Genomic DNA, 16,358 nt, shown 5'->3' with positions numbered 1-16,358 from the left:
ACCCAGAGGTCAGGGATGGGAGACGCTGAAACCCAGAGGTCAGAGATGGGAAAGGGCTGAAACCGAGAGGTCGGGATGGGAGACGCTGAAACCCAGAGGTCGGGGATAGGAGACGCTGAAACCCAGAGGCCGGGAATGGGAGATGCTGTAACCCAGAGGTCGGGGATGAGAGAGGCTGTAACCCTGAGGTCGGGGATGGGAGACGCTGTAACCCTGAGGTCGGGGATGGGAGACGCTGTAACCCAGAGGTCGGGGATGGGAGACACTGTAACCCAGAGGTCTGGGATGGGAGACACAGTAACCCAGAGGTCGGGGATGGGAGACGCTGTAACCCAGAGATCGGGGATGTGAGACGCTGAAACCCAGAGGTCGGGGATGGGAGACGCTGAAACCCAGGGGTCGGGGATGGGAGACGCTGTAACCCAGAGGTCGGGGATCGGAGACGCTGTAACCCAGCGGTCGGGAATGGGAGACGCTGAAACCCAGAGGCCGGGGATGGGAGACTCTGGAAACCTGCGGTTGGGGATGGGAGACGATGTAACCCAGAGGCCGGGGACGGGAGACGCTGAAACCCAGAGGTCGGGGATGGTAGATGCTGTAAACCAGAGGTCGGGAATGGGGGACGCTGTAACCCAGAGGTCGGGGATGGGAGACACTGTAACCCAGAGGTTGGGGATGGGAGATGCTGAAACCCAGCGGTCGGGGATCGGAGACGCTGTAACCCAGTGGTCGGAGCTGGGAGACACTGTAAACCAGAGTCCGGGGATGGGAGATGCTGAAACACAGAGGTCGGGGATGGGAGACGCTGTAACCCAGAGGTCGGGAATGGGAGATGCTGTAACCCAGAGGTCCGGGATGGGAGAGGCTGTAACCCTGAGGTCGGGGATGGGAGACGCTGTAAACCAGAGGTCAGGGATGGGAGACGCTTGTGGTAGTATTCTTTGTGCGCTACAACGCTGAAACCCAGAGGTCTGGGATGGGAGGTGCTGTAACCCAGAGGTCAGGGATGGGAGACGCTGAAACCCAGAGGTCAGAGATGGGAAAGGGCTGAAACCCAGAGGTCGGGATGGGAGACGCTGAAACCCAGAGGTCGGGGATAGGAGACGCTGAAACCCAGAGGTCGGAGATGGGAGACGCTGTAACCCAGCAGTCGGGAATGGGAGACGCTGAAACCCAGAGGTCGGGGATGGGAGACGCTGAAACCCAGAGGTCCGGGATGGTGGACGCTGTAACCCAGAGGTCGGGAATGTGAGACGCTGTAACCCAGATGTCGGGGATGGGAGACACTGTAACCCAGAGGTCGGGGATGTGAGATGCTGAAACCCAGCAGTCGGGTATCGGAGACGCTGTAACTCAGTGGTCGGAGCTGGGAGACACTGTAAACCAGAGTTCGGGGATGGGAGATGCTGTAACCCAGAGGTCGGGGATGGGAGATGCTGTAACCCAGAGGTCGGGAATGGGAGATGCTGTAACCCAGTGGTCGGAGAGTGGTAGAAGCTAATCACCAGAGGTCGAAAAGAAGGAAAAACTGAAACCCAGAGGTCGGTGATAGGAGACGCTGAAACCCAGAGGTCTGGGATGGGAGACGCTGTAACCCAGAGGTCGGGGATGGGAGACGCTGAAACCCAGAGGTCGGGGATGGGAGACGCTGAAACCCAGAGGTCGGGGATGGGAGACGTTGTATCACAACGGTCGGGGATGGGAGACGCTGAAACCCAGAGGTCAGGGATGGTATGAGGCTGAGATCCAGAGGTCGGGAATGGGAGACGCTGGAACCCAGAGGTCGGGGATGGGAGACGCTGGAACCCAGAGGTCGGGGATGGGAGACGCTGTAACCCAGAGGTCGGGGATGGGAGACGCTGTAACCCAGCAGTCGGGAATGGGAGACGCTGAAACCCAGAGGTCGGGGATGGGAGACACTGGAACCCTGCGGTTGGGGATGGGAGACGCTGTAACCCAGAGGTCGGGGACGGGAGATGCTGAAACCCAGAGGTCGGGAATGGTAGAAGCTGTAACCCAGAGGTCGGGAATGGGGGACGCTGTAACCCAGATGTCGGGGATGTGAGACACTGTAACCAAGAGGTCGGGGATGGGAGATGCTGAAACCCAGCGGTCGGGGATCGGAGACGCTGTAACCCAGTGGTCGGAGCTGGGAGACACTGTAAACCAGAGTTCGGGGATGGGAAATGCTGTAACTCAGTGGTCGGGGATATGAGACGCTGAAACTCAAAGGACGGGGATGGTAGACGCTGTAACCCAGCGGTCGGGAATGGGAGACGCTGAAAGCCAGAGGTCGGGGATGGGAGACGCTGGAACCCTGCGGTTGGGGATAGGAGACGCTGTAACCCAGAGTTCGGGGACGGGAGACGCTGAAACCCAGAGGTCGGGGATGGTAGACGCTGTAACCCAGAGGTCGGGAATGGGGGACGCTGTAACTCAGAGGTCGGGGATGGGAGTCACTGTAACCCAGAGGTCGGGGATGGGAGATCCTGAAACCCAGTGGTCGGAGCTGGGAGACTCTGTAAACCAGAGTTCGGGGATGGGAGGTGCTGTAACCCAGAGGTCGGGATGGGAGACGCTGTAACCCAGAGGTCGGGAATGGGAGATGCTGTAACCCAGAGGTCAAGTATGGGAGAGGCTGTAACCCTGAGGTCGGGGATGGGAGACGCTGTAACCCTGAGGTCGGGGATGGGAGACGCTGTAACCCTGACTTCGGGGATGGGAGACGCTGTAACCCAGAGGTCAGGGATGGGAGACGCTTGTGGTAGTATTCTTTGTGCTCTACAACGCTGAAACCCAGAGGTCTGGGATGGGAGGTGCTGTAACCCAGAGGTCAGGGATGGGAGATGCTGAAACCCAGAGATCAGAGGTGGGATGAGGCTGTAACCCTGAGGTCGGGGATGGGAGACGCTGTAACCCAGAGGTCGGGGATGGGAGACACTGTAACCCAGAGGTCTGGGATGGGAGACACAGTAACCCAGAGGTCGGGGATGGGAGACGCTGTAACCCAGAGATCGGGGATGTGAGACGCTGAAACCCAGAGGTCGGGGATGGGAGACGCTGAAACCCAGGGGTCGGGGATGGGAGACGCTGTAACCCAGAGGTCGGGGATCGGAGACGCTGTAACCCAGCGGTCGGGAATGGGAGACGCTGAAACCCAGAGGCCGGGGATGGGAGACTCTGGAAACCTGCGGTTGGGGATGGGAGACGATGTAACCCAGAGGCCGGGGACGGGAGACGCTGAAACCCAGAGGTCGGGGATGGTAGATGCTGTAAACCAGAGGTCGGGAATGGGGGACGCTGTAACCCAGAGGTCGGGGATGGGAGACACTGTAACCCAGAGGTTGGGGATGGGAGATGCTGAAACCCAGCGGTCGGGGATCGGAGACGCTGTAACCCAGTGGTCGGAGCTGGGAGACACTGTAAACCAGAGTCCGGGGATGGGAGATGCTGAAACACAGAGGTCGGGGATGGGAGACGCTGTAACCCAGAGGTCGGGAATGGGAGATGCTGTAACCCAGAGGTCCGGGATGGGAGAGGCTGTAACCCTGAGGTCGGGGATGGGAGACGCTGTAAACCAGAGGTCAGGGATGGGAGACGCTTGTGGTAGTATTCTTTGTGCGCTACAACGCTGAAACCCAGAGGTCTGGGATGGGAGGTGCTGTAACCCAGAGGTCAGGGATGGGAGACGCTGAAACCCAGAGGTCAGAGATGGGAAAGGGCTGAAACCCAGAGGTCGGGATGGGAGACGCTGAAACCCAGAGGTCGGGGATAGGAGACGCTGAAACCCAGAGGTCGGAGATGGGAGACGCTGTAACCCAGCAGTCGGGAATGGGAGACGCTGAAACCCAGAGGTCGGGGATGGGAGACGCTGAAACCCAGAGGTCCGGGATGGTGGACGCTGTAACCCAGAGGTCGGGAATGTGAGACGCTGTAACCCAGATGTCGGGGATGGGAGACACTGTAACCCAGAGGTCGGGGATGTGAGATGCTGAAACCCAGCAGTCGGGTATCGGAGACGCTGTAACTCAGTGGTCGGAGCTGGGAGACACTGTAAACCAGAGTTCGGGGATGGGAGATGCTGTAACCCAGAGGTCGGGGATGGGAGATGCTGTAACCCAGAGGTCGGGAATGGGAGATGCTGTAACCCAGTGGTCGGAGAGTGGTAGAAGCTAATCACCAGAGGTCGAAAAGAAGGAAAAACTGAAACCCAGAGGTCGGTGATAGGAGACGCTGAAACCCAGAGGTCTGGGATGGGAGACGCTGTAACCCAGAGGTCGGGGATGGGAGACGCTGAAACCCAGAGGTCGGGGATGGGAGACGCTGAAACCCAGAGGTCGGGGATGGGAGACGTTGTATCACAACGGTCGGGGATGGGAGACGCTGAAACCCAGAGGTCAGGGATGGTATGAGGCTGAGATCCAGAGGTCGGGAATGGGAGACGCTGGAACCCAGAGGTCGGGGATGGGAGACGCTGGAACCCAGAGGTCGGGGATGGGAGACGCTGTAACCCAGAGGTCGGGGATGGGAGACGCTGTAACCCAGCAGTCGGGAATGGGAGACGCTGAAACCCAGAGGTCGGGGATGGGAGACACTGGAACCCTGCGGTTGGGGATGGGAGACGCTGTAACCCAGAGGTCGGGGACGGGAGATGCTGAAACCCAGAGGTCGGGAATGGTAGAAGCTGTAACCCAGAGGTCGGGAATGGGGGACGCTGTAACCCAGATGTCGGGGATGTGAGACACTGTAACCAAGAGGTCGGGGATGGGAGATGCTGAAACCCAGCGGTCGGGGATCGGAGACGCTGTAACCCAGTGGTCGGAGCTGGGAGACACTGTAAACCAGAGTTCGGGGATGGGAAATGCTGTAACTCAGTGGTCGGGGATATGAGACGCTGAAACTCAAAGGACGGGGATGGTAGACGCTGTAACCCAGCGGTCGGGAATGGGAGACGCTGAAAGCCAGAGGTCGGGGATGGGAGACGCTGGAACCCTGCGGTTGGGGATAGGAGACGCTGTAACCCAGAGTTCGGGGACGGGAGACGCTGAAACCCAGAGGTCGGGGATGGTAGACGCTGTAACCCAGAGGTCGGGAATGGGGGACGCTGTAACTCAGAGGTCGGGGATGGGAGTCACTGTAACCCAGAGGTCGGGGATGGGAGATCCTGAAACCCAGTGGTCGGAGCTGGGAGACTCTGTAAACCAGAGTTCGGGGATGGGAGGTGCTGTAACCCAGAGGTCGGGATGGGAGACGCTGTAACCCAGAGGTCGGGAATGGGAGATGCTGTAACCCAGAGGTCAAGTATGGGAGAGGCTGTAACCCTGAGGTCGGGGATGGGAGACGCTGTAACCCTGAGGTCGGGGATGGGAGACGCTGTAACCCTGACTTCGGGGATGGGAGACGCTGTAACCCAGAGGTCAGGGATGGGAGACGCTTGTGGTAGTATTCTTTGTGCTCTACAACGCTGAAACCCAGAGGTCTGGGATGGGAGGTGCTGTAACCCAGAGGTCAGGGATGGGAGATGCTGAAACCCAGAGGTCAGAGGTGGGATGAGGCTGAAACCCAGAGGTCGGGGATGGGAGACTCTGAAACGAAGAGGCCGGGGATGGGAGACGCTGAAATCCAGAGGTCGGGGATGGGAGACGCTGAAATCCAGAGGTCGGGGATGGGAGACGCTGAAACCCAGAGGTCGGGGATGGGAGGTGCTGAAACCCAGAGGTCGGGGATGGGAGACGCTGAAACCCAGAGGTAGGGGATGGGAGACGCTGAAACCCAGATGTCGGGGATGGGAGACACTGTAACCCAGATGTCGGGGATGGGAGACACTGTAACCCAGAGGTCGGGGATGGGAGACGCTGAAACCCAGAGGTCGGGGATGGGAGAAGCTGAAACCCAGAGATCTGGGATGGGAGACACTGTAACCCAGAGGTCGGGGATGGGAGACGCTGTAACCCAGAGTTCGGGGATGGCAGACGCTGGAACCCAGAGGTCGGGGATGGGAGACGCTGAAACCCAGAGGTCGGGGATGGGAGACGCTGAAGCCCAGAGGTCGGGGATGGGAGACGCTGTAACCCAGAGGTCGGGGATGGGAGACGCTGTAACCCAGTGGTCGGGGATGGGAGACGCTGTATCCCAGACGTCGGGGATGGGAGATCCTGAAACCCAGAGGTCAGGGATGGTGTGAGCTGAGATCCAGAGGTCGTGAATGGGAGACAATGTAACCCAGAGGTCGGGGATGGGAGACACAGTAACCCAGAGGTCGGGGATCGGAGACGCTGTAACCCAGCGGTCGGGAATGGGAGACGCTGAAACCCAGAGGCCGGGGATGGGAGACTCTGGAAACCTGCGGTTGGGGATGGGAGACGATGTAACCCAGAGGCCGGGGACGGGAGACGCTGAAACCCAGAGGTCGGGGATGGTAGATGCTGTAAACCAGAGGTCGGGAATGGGGGACGCTGTAACCCAGAGGTCGGGGATGGGAGACACTGTAACCCAGAGGTTGGGGATGGGAGATGCTGAAACCCAGCGGTCGGGGATCGGAGACGCTGTAACCCAGTGGTCGGAGCTGGGAGACACTGTAAACCAGAGTCCGGGGATGGGAGATGCTGAAACACAGAGGTCGGGGATGGGAGACGCTGTAACCCAGAGGTCGGGAATGGGAGATGCTGTAACCCAGAGGTCCGGGATGGGAGAGGCTGTAACCCTGAGGTCGGGGATGGGAGACGCTGTAAACCAGAGGTCAGGGATGGGAGACGCTTGTGGTAGTATTCTTTGTGCGCTACAACGCTGAAACCCAGAGGTCTGGGATGGGAGGTGCTGTAACCCAGAGGTCAGGGATGGGAGACGCTGAAACCCAGAGGTCAGAGATGGGAAAGGGCTGAAACCGAGAGGTCGGGATGGGAGACGCTGAAACCCAGAGGTCGGGGATAGGAGACGCTGAAACCCAGAGGCCGGGAATGGGAGATGCTGTAACCCAGAGGTCGGGGATGAGAGAGGCTGTAACCCTGAGGTCGGGGATGGGAGACGCTGTAACCCTGAGGTCGGGGATGGGAGACGCTGTAACCCAGAGGTCGGGGATGGGAGACACTGTAACCCAGAGGTCTGGGATGGGAGACACAGTAACCCAGAGGTCGGGGATGGGAGACGCTGTAACCCAGAGATCGGGGATGTGAGACGCTGAAACCCAGAGGTCGGGGATGGGAGACGCTGAAACCCAGGGGTCGGGGATGGGAGACGCTGTAACCCAGAGGTCGGGGATCGGAGACGCTGTAACCCAGCGGTCGGGAATGGGAGACGCTGAAACCCAGAGGCCGGGGATGGGAGACTCTGGAAACCTGCGGTTGGGGATGGGAGACGATGTAACCCAGAGGCCGGGGACGGGAGACGCTGAAACCCAGAGGTCGGGGATGGTAGATGCTGTAAACCAGAGGTCGGGAATGGGGGACGCTGTAACCCAGAGGTCGGGGATGGGAGACACTGTAACCCAGAGGTTGGGGATGGGAGATGCTGAAACCCAGCGGTCGGGGATCGGAGACGCTGTAACCCAGTGGTCGGAGCTGGGAGACACTGTAAACCAGAGTCCGGGGATGGGAGATGCTGAAACACAGAGGTCGGGGATGGGAGACGCTGTAACCCAGAGGTCGGGAATGGGAGATGCTGTAACCCAGAGGTCCGGGATGGGAGAGGCTGTAACCCTGAGGTCGGGGATGGGAGACGCTGTAAACCAGAGGTCAGGGATGGGAGACGCTTGTGGTAGTATTCTTTGTGCGCTACAACGCTGAAACCCAGAGGTCTGGGATGGGAGGTGCTGTAACCCAGAGGTCAGGGATGGGAGACGCTGAAACCCAGAGGTCAGAGATGGGAAAGGGCTGAAACCCAGAGGTCGGGATGGGAGACGCTGAAACCCAGAGGTCGGGGATAGGAGACGCTGAAACCCAGAGGTCGGAGATGGGAGACGCTGTAACCCAGCAGTCGGGAATGGGAGACGCTGAAACCCAGAGGTCGGGGATGGGAGACGCTGAAACCCAGAGGTCCGGGATGGTGGACGCTGTAACCCAGAGGTCGGGAATGTGAGACGCTGTAACCCAGATGTCGGGGATGGGAGACACTGTAACCCAGAGGTCGGGGATGTGAGATGCTGAAACCCAGCAGTCGGGTATCGGAGACGCTGTAACTCAGTGGTCGGAGCTGGGAGACACTGTAAACCAGAGTTCGGGGATGGGAGATGCTGTAACCCAGAGGTCGGGGATGGGAGATGCTGTAACCCAGAGGTCGGGAATGGGAGATGCTGTAACCCAGTGGTCGGAGAGTGGTAGAAGCTAATCACCAGAGGTCGAAAAGAAGGAAAAACTGAAACCCAGAGGTCGGTGATAGGAGACGCTGAAACCCAGAGGTCTGGGATGGGAGACGCTGTAACCCAGAGGTCGGGGATGGGAGACGCTGAAACCCAGAGGTCGGGGATGGGAGACGCTGAAACCCAGAGGTCGGGGATGGGAGACGTTGTATCACAACGGTCGGGGATGGGAGACGCTGAAACCCAGAGGTCAGGGATGGTATGAGGCTGAGATCCAGAGGTCGGGAATGGGAGACGCTGGAACCCAGAGGTCGGGGATGGGAGACGCTGGAACCCAGAGGTCGGGGATGGGAGACGCTGTAACCCAGAGGTCGGGGATGGGAGACGCTGTAACCCAGCAGTCGGGAATGGGAGACGCTGAAACCCAGAGGTCGGGGATGGGAGACACTGGAACCCTGCGGTTGGGGATGGGAGACGCTGTAACCCAGAGGTCGGGGACGGGAGATGCTGAAACCCAGAGGTCGGGAATGGTAGAAGCTGTAACCCAGAGGTCGGGAATGGGGGACGCTGTAACCCAGATGTCGGGGATGTGAGACACTGTAACCAAGAGGTCGGGGATGGGAGATGCTGAAACCCAGCGGTCGGGGATCGGAGACGCTGTAACCCAGTGGTCGGAGCTGGGAGACACTGTAAACCAGAGTTCGGGGATGGGAAATGCTGTAACTCAGTGGTCGGGGATATGAGACGCTGAAACTCAAAGGACGGGGATGGTAGACGCTGTAACCCAGCGGTCGGGAATGGGAGACGCTGAAAGCCAGAGGTCGGGGATGGGAGACGCTGGAACCCTGCGGTTGGGGATAGGAGACGCTGTAACCCAGAGTTCGGGGACGGGAGACGCTGAAACCCAGAGGTCGGGGATGGTAGACGCTGTAACCCAGAGGTCGGGAATGGGGGACGCTGTAACTCAGAGGTCGGGGATGGGAGTCACTGTAACCCAGAGGTCGGGGATGGGAGATCCTGAAACCCAGTGGTCGGAGCTGGGAGACTCTGTAAACCAGAGTTCGGGGATGGGAGGTGCTGTAACCCAGAGGTCGGGATGGGAGACGCTGTAACCCAGAGGTCGGGAATGGGAGATGCTGTAACCCAGAGGTCAAGTATGGGAGAGGCTGTAACCCTGAGGTCGGGGATGGGAGACGCTGTAACCCTGAGGTCGGGGATGGGAGACGCTGTAACCCTGACTTCGGGGATGGGAGACGCTGTAACCCAGAGGTCAGGGATGGGAGACGCTTGTGGTAGTATTCTTTGTGCTCTACAACGCTGAAACCCAGAGGTCTGGGATGGGAGGTGCTGTAACCCAGAGGTCAGGGATGGGAGATGCTGAAACCCAGAGATCAGAGGTGGGATGAGGCTGTAACCCTGAGGTCGGGGATGGGAGACGCTGTAACCCAGAGGTCGGGGATGGGAGACACTGTAACCCAGAGGTCTGGGATGGGAGACACAGTAACCCAGAGGTCGGGGATGGGAGACGCTGTAACCCAGAGATCGGGGATGTGAGACGCTGAAACCCAGAGGTCGGGGATGGGAGACGCTGAAACCCAGGGGTCGGGGATGGGAGACGCTGTAACCCAGAGGTCGGGGATCGGAGACGCTGTAACCCAGCGGTCGGGAATGGGAGACGCTGAAACCCAGAGGCCGGGGATGGGAGACTCTGGAAACCTGCGGTTGGGGATGGGAGACGATGTAACCCAGAGGCCGGGGACGGGAGACGCTGAAACCCAGAGGTCGGGGATGGTAGATGCTGTAAACCAGAGGTCGGGAATGGGGGACGCTGTAACCCAGAGGTCGGGGATGGGAGACACTGTAACCCAGAGGTTGGGGATGGGAGATGCTGAAACCCAGCGGTCGGGGATCGGAGACGCTGTAACCCAGTGGTCGGAGCTGGGAGACACTGTAAACCAGAGTCCGGGGATGGGAGATGCTGAAACACAGAGGTCGGGGATGGGAGACGCTGTAACCCAGAGGTCGGGAATGGGAGATGCTGTAACCCAGAGGTCCGGGATGGGAGAGGCTGTAACCCTGAGGTCGGGGATGGGAGACGCTGTAAACCAGAGGTCAGGGATGGGAGACGCTTGTGGTAGTATTCTTTGTGCGCTACAACGCTGAAACCCAGAGGTCTGGGATGGGAGGTGCTGTAACCCAGAGGTCAGGGATGGGAGACGCTGAAACCCAGAGGTCAGAGATGGGAAAGGGCTGAAACCCAGAGGTCGGGATGGGAGACGCTGAAACCCAGAGGTCGGGGATAGGAGACGCTGAAACCCAGAGGTCGGAGATGGGAGACGCTGTAACCCAGCAGTCGGGAATGGGAGACGCTGAAACCCAGAGGTCGGGGATGGGAGACGCTGAAACCCAGAGGTCCGGGATGGTGGACGCTGTAACCCAGAGGTCGGGAATGTGAGACGCTGTAACCCAGATGTCGGGGATGGGAGACACTGTAACCCAGAGGTCGGGGATGTGAGATGCTGAAACCCAGCAGTCGGGTATCGGAGACGCTGTAACTCAGTGGTCGGAGCTGGGAGACACTGTAAACCAGAGTTCGGGGATGGGAGATGCTGTAACCCAGAGGTCGGGGATGGGAGATGCTGTAACCCAGAGGTCGGGAATGGGAGATGCTGTAACCCAGTGGTCGGAGAGTGGTAGAAGCTAATCACCAGAGGTCGAAAAGAAGGAAAAACTGAAACCCAGAGGTCGGTGATAGGAGACGCTGAAACCCAGAGGTCTGGGATGGGAGACGCTGTAACCCAGAGGTCGGGGATGGGAGACGCTGAAACCCAGAGGTCGGGGATGGGAGACGCTGAAACCCAGAGGTCGGGGATGGGAGACGTTGTATCACAACGGTCGGGGATGGGAGACGCTGAAACCCAGAGGTCAGGGATGGTATGAGGCTGAGATCCAGAGGTCGGGAATGGGAGACGCTGGAACCCAGAGGTCGGGGATGGGAGACGCTGGAACCCAGAGGTCGGGGATGGGAGACGCTGTAACCCAGAGGTCGGGGATGGGAGACGCTGTAACCCAGCAGTCGGGAATGGGAGACGCTGAAACCCAGAGGTCGGGGATGGGAGACACTGGAACCCTGCGGTTGGGGATGGGAGACGCTGTAACCCAGAGGTCGGGGACGGGAGATGCTGAAACCCAGAGGTCGGGAATGGTAGAAGCTGTAACCCAGAGGTCGGGAATGGGGGACGCTGTAACCCAGATGTCGGGGATGTGAGACACTGTAACCAAGAGGTCGGGGATGGGAGATGCTGAAACCCAGCGGTCGGGGATCGGAGACGCTGTAACCCAGTGGTCGGAGCTGGGAGACACTGTAAACCAGAGTTCGGGGATGGGAAATGCTGTAACTCAGTGGTCGGGGATATGAGACGCTGAAACTCAAAGGACGGGGATGGTAGACGCTGTAACCCAGCGGTCGGGAATGGGAGACGCTGAAAGCCAGAGGTCGGGGATGGGAGACGCTGGAACCCTGCGGTTGGGGATAGGAGACGCTGTAACCCAGAGTTCGGGGACGGGAGACGCTGAAACCCAGAGGTCGGGGATGGTAGACGCTGTAACCCAGAGGTCGGGAATGGGGGACGCTGTAACTCAGAGGTCGGGGATGGGAGTCACTGTAACCCAGAGGTCGGGGATGGGAGATCCTGAAACCCAGTGGTCGGAGCTGGGAGACTCTGTAAACCAGAGTTCGGGGATGGGAGGTGCTGTAACCCAGAGGTCGGGATGGGAGACGCTGTAACCCAGAGGTCGGGAATGGGAGATGCTGTAACCCAGAGGTCAAGTATGGGAGAGGCTGTAACCCTGAGGTCGGGGATGGGAGACGCTGTAACCCTGAGGTCGGGGATGGGAGACGCTGTAACCCTGACTTCGGGGATGGGAGACGCTGTAACCCAGAGGTCAGGGATGGGAGACGCTTGTGGTAGTATTCTTTGTGCTCTACAACGCTGAAACCCAGAGGTCTGGGATGGGAGGTGCTGTAACCCAGAGGTCAGGGATGGGAGATGCTGAAACCCAGAGATCAGAGGTGGGATGAGGCTGTAACCCTGAGGTCGGGGATGGGAGACGCTGTAACCCAGAGGTCAGAGGTGGGATGAGGCTGAAACCCAGAGGTCGGGGATGGGAGACTCTGAAACGAAGAGGCCGGGGATGGGAGACGCTGAAATCCAGAGGTCGGGGATGGGAGACGCTGAAATCCAGAGGTCGGGGATGGGAGACGCTGAAACCCAGAGGTCGGGGATGGGAGGTGCTGAAACCCAGAGGTCGGGGATGGGAGACGCTGAAACCCAGAGGTAGGGGATGGGAGACGCTGAAACCCAGATGTCGGGGATGGGAGACACTGTAACCCAGATGTCGGGGATGGGAGACACTGTAACCCAGAGGTCGGGGATGGGAGACGCTGAAACCCAGAGGTCGGGGATGGGAGAAGCTGAAACCCAGAGATCTGGGATGGGAGACACTGTAACCCAGAGGTCGGGGATGGGAGACGCTGTAACCCAGAGTTCGGGGATGGCAGACGCTGGAACCCAGAGGTCGGGGATGGGAGACGCTGAAACCCAGAGGTCGGGGATGGGAGACGCTGAAGCCCAGAGGTCGGGGATGGGAGACGCTGTAACCCAGAGGTCGGGGATGGGAGACGCTGTAACCCAGTGGTCGGGGATGGGAGACGCTGTATCCCAGACGTCGGGGATGGGAGATCCTGAAACCCAGAGGTCAGGGATGGTGTGAGCTGAGATCCAGAGGTCGTGAATGGGAGACAATGTAACCCAGAGGTCGGGGATGGGAGACACAGTAACCCAGAGGTCGGGGATGGGAGACGCTGTAACCCAGAGGTCGGGGATGGGAGACGCTGTAACCCAGAGGTCGGAGAGTGGTAGAAGCTAATCACCAGAGGTCGAAAAGAGGGAAAAACTGAAACCCAGAGGTCGGGGATAGGAGACGCTGAAACCCAGAGGTCTGGGATGGGAGACGCTGTAACCCAGAGGTCGGGGATGGGAGCCGCTGAAACCCAGAGGTCGGGGATGGGCGACGCTGAAACCCAGAGGTTGGGGATGGGAGACGTTGTATCACAGAGGTCGGGAATGGGAGACGCTGAAACCCAGACGTCAGGGATGGTATGAGGCTGTAACCCTGATGTCGGGGATGGGAGACGCTGTAACCCTGAGGTAGGAAATGGGAGACGCTGTAACCCTGACTTCGGGGATGGGAGATGCTGTAACCCAGAGGTCAGGGATGGGAGACGCTTGTGGTAGTATTCTTTGTGCGCTACAACGCTGAAACCCCGAGGTCTGGGATGGGAGGTGCTGTAACCCAGAGGTCAGGCATGGGAGACGCTGAAACCCAGAGGTCAGAGATGGGAAAGGGCTGAAACCCAGAGGTCGGGATGGGAGACGCTGAAACCCAGAGGTCAGAGATGGGAAAGGGCTGAAACCCAGAGGTCGGGATAGGAGACGCTGAAACCCAGAGGTCGAGGATGGGAGACGCTGTAACCCAGCAGTCGGGAATGGGAGACGCTGAAACCCAGAGGTCGGGGATGGGAGACGCTGAAACCCAGAGGTCCGGGATGGTGGACGCTGTAACCCAGAGGTCGAGGATGGGAGACGCTGTAACCCAGAGGTCCGGGATGGTGGACGCTGTAACCCAGAGGTCGGGAATGGGGGACGCTGTAACCCAGATGTCGGGGATGGGAGACACTGTAACCCAGAGGTCGGGGATGGGAGATGCTGGAACCCAGAGGTCGGGAATGGGAGATGCTGTAACCCAGTGGTCGGAGAGTGGTAGAAGCTAATCACCAGAGGTCGAAAAGAAGGAAAAACAGAAACCCAGAGGTCGGTGATAGGAGACGCTGAAACCCAGAGGTCTGGGATGGGAGACGCTGTAACCCAGAGGTCGGGGATGGGAGACGCTGAAACCCAGAGGTCGGGGATGGGAGACGCTGAAACCCAGAGGTCGGGGATGGGAGACGTTGTATCACAACGGTCGGGGATGGGAGATGCTGAAACCCAGAGGTCAGGGATGGTATGAGGCTGAGATCCAGAGGTCGGGAATGGGAGACGCTGGAACCCAGAGGTCGGGGATGGGAGACGCTGGAACCCAGAGGTCGGGGATGGGAGACGCTGTAACCCAGAGGTCGGGGATGGGAGACGCTGTAACCCAGCAGTCGGGAATGGGAGACGCTGAAACCCAGAGGTCGGGGATGGGAGACACTGGAACCCTGCGGTTGGGGATGGGAGACGCTGTAACCCTGAGGTCGGGGATGGGAGACGCTGTAACCCTGACTTCGGGGATGGGAGACGCTGTAACCCAGAGGTCTGGGATGGGAGGTGCTGTAACCGAGGTCAGGGATGGGAGACGCTGAAACCCAGAGGAAGGCGATGGGAGACGCTGTAATCCAGAGGACGGGGATGGGGTGAGGCTGAAACCCAGAGGTCGGGGATGGCAAGAGGCTGAAATCCAGAGGTCGAGGATGGGAGACGCTGAAACCCAGAGGTCGGGGATGTGGTGAGGCTGAAACCCAGAGGTCGGGGATGGGAGACGCTGAAAATCAGAGGTCGGGGATGGGAGACGCTGTAACCCAGAGGTCGGGGATGGGAGACGCTGGAACCCACACTTCGGGGATAGGAGATGCTGAAACCCAGAGGTCAGGGATGGTGTGAGCTGAGATCCAGAGGTCGTGATTGTGAGGCACTGGAACCCAGAGGACGGGGATGGCAGACGCTGGAACCCAGAGGTCGGGGTTGGGAGACGCTGTAACCCAGAGGTCGGGGATGGGAGACAATGTAACCCAGAGGTCGGGGATGGGAGACACAGTAACCCAGAGGTCGGGGATGGGAGACGCTGTAACACAGAGGTCGGGGATGGGAGACGCTGTAACCCAGAGGTCACGGATGGGGTGAGGCTGAAACCCAGATGTCGGGGATGGGAGATGCTGTAACCCAGAGGTCGGCGATGGGAGACGCTGTAACCCAGATGTTGGGGATGGGGTGAGGCTGTAACCCAGAGGTCGGCGATGGGAGACGCTGGAACCCAGAGGTCTGGGATTGGAGACGCTGAAACCCAGAGGTCGGGGATGCGAGACACAGTAACCCAAAGGTCGGGGATGGGAGACGCTGTAACCCAGAGGTCAGGGATGGGAGACGCTGTAACCCAGAGGTCGGGAATGGGAGACGCTGAAACCCAGAGGTCGGGGATGGGAGACGCTGGAACCCTGCGGTTGGGGATGGGAGACGCTGTAACCCAGACGTCTGGGATGGGAGACGCTGAAACCCAGAGGTCGGGGATGGGAGACACTGTAACACAGAGGTCGGGAATGGGGGACGCTGTAAGCCAGAGGTCGGGGATGGGAGATACTGTAACCCAGAGGTCGGGGATGGGAGATGCTGAAACCCAGCGGTCGGGGATCGGAGACGCTGTAACCCAGTGGTCGGAGATGGGAGACACTGTAAACCAGAGTTCGTGGATGGGAGATGCTGTAACCCAGAGGTCGGGGATTGTTGACGCTGTAACCCAGAGGTCGGGAATGGGAGATGCTGTAACCCAGAGGTCGGGGATGGGAGAGGCTGTAACCCTGAGGTCGGGGATGGGAGACGCTGTAACCCTGAGGTCGGGGATGGGAGACGCTGTAACCCTGATTTCGTGGATGGGAGACGCTGTAACCCAGAGGTCGTGGATGGGAGACGTTGTAACCCAGAGGTCGGGGATGGGAGACGCTGAAACCCAGAGGTCAGGGATGGGAGATGCTGTAACCCAGAGGTCGTGGATGGGAGACGCTGTAACCCAGCCGTCGGGGATGGGAGACGCTGTAACCCAGAGGTCGTGGATGGGAGACGCTGTAACCCAGAGGTCGGGGATGGGAGACGCTGGAACCCAGAGGTCGGGGAAGGGATGGGGCTGAAACCCAGTGGTCGGGGATGGTAGACGTTGTAACCCAGAGGTCGGGGATGGGAGACGCTGAAACCCAGAGGTCAGGGATGGGAGACGTTGTAATCCAGAGGTCGGGGATGGGAGACACTGTAACCCA

This window comes from Scyliorhinus torazame, chromosome 12, assembly GCF_047496885.1.
Source record: "Scyliorhinus torazame isolate Kashiwa2021f chromosome 12, sScyTor2.1, whole genome shotgun sequence".
NCBI lineage: Eukaryota > Metazoa > Chordata > Chondrichthyes > Carcharhiniformes > Scyliorhinidae > Scyliorhinus > Scyliorhinus torazame.
This window is presented reverse-complemented; position numbering follows the sequence as displayed.